Here is a 2,916-nt window from a genome sequence, read left to right on the forward strand (position 1 = left end):
ACCACAACACATTTGCAAATCATTGTATTTGTATCCACTATGTCCTGAAGGACTTAAAGAAGGAAGCTGAAAAATGTTGTTTCATTTTTGTGTGGTCCTTAAAAACAAGTTATTATTACAGTAATGGATGCTTTATGAAATTTTTATCCCACTTACAGAGAGATAATAAAATTTTGATTGCGTTTTATAGTGGATTTTATTGTGTCACACTGAGTCACCTTTGAACCTGACTGAAGCACTCCCAGGTTTATTGACTGCACACTGTTACCTCCCCTGTGGTCAAGCTCCACACGCCACCCGGGAAGTGGTGCTTTGATCAGCACACTGCACACATTCTTCCCATCATCATCTCACTTCCCTCCTCGGTGTTTATTATTGGCTGCAGCTGGAACACCTCCAGCCGCTCAGACCTCACTCCACCAAGGTTGTGCTGACAAAATCCCACTACACAAAGCTGGAACAGCCCACCTCTGACTTAAACTCATTTAGGCATATGCAATTGTTGCAGCATAAGCAAACGTTTCATAAAGGGTTGAGATGTGTCATTATGTCCCTGAGTTGGTCTCTCTCTGTGCTGAATGATAATTGTCAATACATTGCATGTCATGGGAGAAAATTTCTTCCCTTTTCTTTTAGTCTGTTCTGTATTCCACAAGATGACAGGGGAAGACTCCAGTGTTAGTCTTACTTCTCTGTTATAATGAGTAATCAAACATGTTACATTCATTTAGTTCAACAACTTGTTGGAAATAAAAAGTTGTATATCAAATGGTGTGAATTGCTAACTTCTGCAAAAGAAAGCAAGCAAAAAGGAAACAAACAACTTCTCTACACAGTCATTAAACCATTCAGTATTACAGGTTCCTTGCAGAAACAGTAGTTCAACAATGGTTCAAAAGCCACTTTGATCACTCTACAAAACAAACGGGTATGCACTCCTCTAACGCATGTGATTGTTGACAGGAAAGCGCTTCAGTCACTTTTTTGAGTCACTACTATACTTTTAGCCTTGAGCTTTTTTTAGCTATTGGTAGCCTAATCCTGTGCTACCTAAAGTCAGAGTTTCAAGATTGCTATAAAGCTTCAGGATGTTTGTCTCCACATACAACACAAACCATACAATGCCAAATTAGTTCATGACATTTCTGGTGTAACTTTCTTACATGTGTAGACATGTCACATTGTTTGTGGTCGGCTGTTGTTTACACTGGGTTGGTGGGAAAGTGCTATTTAGAGCGAGTAACAGTTTCAGAAGAGCAACTTTCAAACTTTGCAAGCATTACCGGTGGATAAGGGTAGAAGGTGGAGAAGGAAAATGACTTTCTGGCCAAGAGAAATTGGTGGTATTGATTCAGCTGTACTCTAATTGCAAGATGACCTCACTGGCCATATTCAATCAAGTTCAAAATTACGTATTACCCACAGCAAAATCTGTAATAACCTCTGCAATTAAAGGGAATTCACCAGATACCATAGAGACAAAGCCAAATTGCAATTTAATCCTTTCAAACACATTAAAGCCACCACTGTAGAAACACAATGTAAACTCCACTTAAAAAGATAATTAATTGCAGCTCCAGATTCCACAGACTTGCTCAAGATCTGGCAACCCATCCCACATACAATATTGCATTACTAAATAATCCCTACGCTTTCTAATGAAATCTAGCCGTCACTTTCTCCCTACTGAAGACCATGATGAGTAAAGCACGCCGCCCTCTATTAGATTTCTTTCTGAATACATTTTAAAGGAGTACTAACGTCAGCCCTGGATACACACATCTGTGAGTGAGTTTTTCACATGATGATGACTGTTAGCTCATGCTGCTGCTTGCCAGCTGGGATGGTTCTGCTTGGAGATGTGTGAGTCATGTGAGTCATTAGAGCTTAAAGTCTGCACGGTGGTATAGAGAGGCATCATTATCTAATCAGACTGCAGGTTTGATAGAGATAGCATCCGCTGTGAAAAATCATTCCTTCAGGCAGTTGGATGATGGGAAAGGCAAAGTCAGAGGTGTGCATGTGTGTGTGTGTGTGTGTGTGTCCATGTTCAAGGGTTCAACCCTAAAATGCAGAGTTTGGCAACTTTGCAGCTGCCACAGAGAATGCTTCATAAAACTGACGAATATCGCTGCTGGATAACAAAAAAGAAATGTGGCTTAAATTAACAGTTCACACGAATTCTTCAATGACTGGCAGTAATCTCACTAACCTAAAACAGATTGAATTAGACATTCTTCCTTATGGTAAAGCTGTAACAGCACCACAGTTTTTACTAAATTTGAATGGTGTTACTAATCCAGACCCAAGATCCTCTGATGTTGTAGCCACACACACAAACATGCACACAAAATCAGTGTCAGTTTGTATTTTTGGAATACTTATTCAGTCCATAAGTGTATCATTTTTGTAAATCAAGACTTTCAAATCATTATTAACCCCTACTGACCTACTACTAACTACTATAATATGTTTTCATTTTATGTTACTCAATATTATACTCAATATTTGCCAGTCAAGGTATCACATTTTAGATGATGATGATATAATTTTTTACTGACCGCTCCAAAAAATCACATTGCTTCCAGTGGAAAAGCCTTGTACTAACTGCAGGACTTTCATTACTGTTTTGAAGAACTTTCTTCTTCGGCTTTGTACTTCTTGTGGACGCTAGTTACCTAATGAATCGCAGCGCTGACCTCAACCAGTTCCAACAACACAGTAAAATTTGAAGAAACAGCCCTTTAACCTCTAGGGACCCGGAGAGGCTTTAAGTCAAAGCAACTTGAAAAAGCTCTCTAGCTCAGCTCCTTTTAGAGGTGAATTGATTTAACGGCCCCAGTGAAATATTGCTCTTATCCTGGCCTCGGACCACTTTTGCCCCCTAACCCTTTCCTCGGCCCACCCCCCACCCCC

This window comes from Morone saxatilis, unplaced genomic scaffold (genome assembly GCF_004916995.1).
Source record: "Morone saxatilis isolate NCDOM2014 unplaced genomic scaffold, NCSU_SB_2.0 Contig14, whole genome shotgun sequence".
In the NCBI taxonomy this organism is placed as follows: Eukaryota; Metazoa; Chordata; class Actinopteri; family Moronidae; genus Morone; species Morone saxatilis.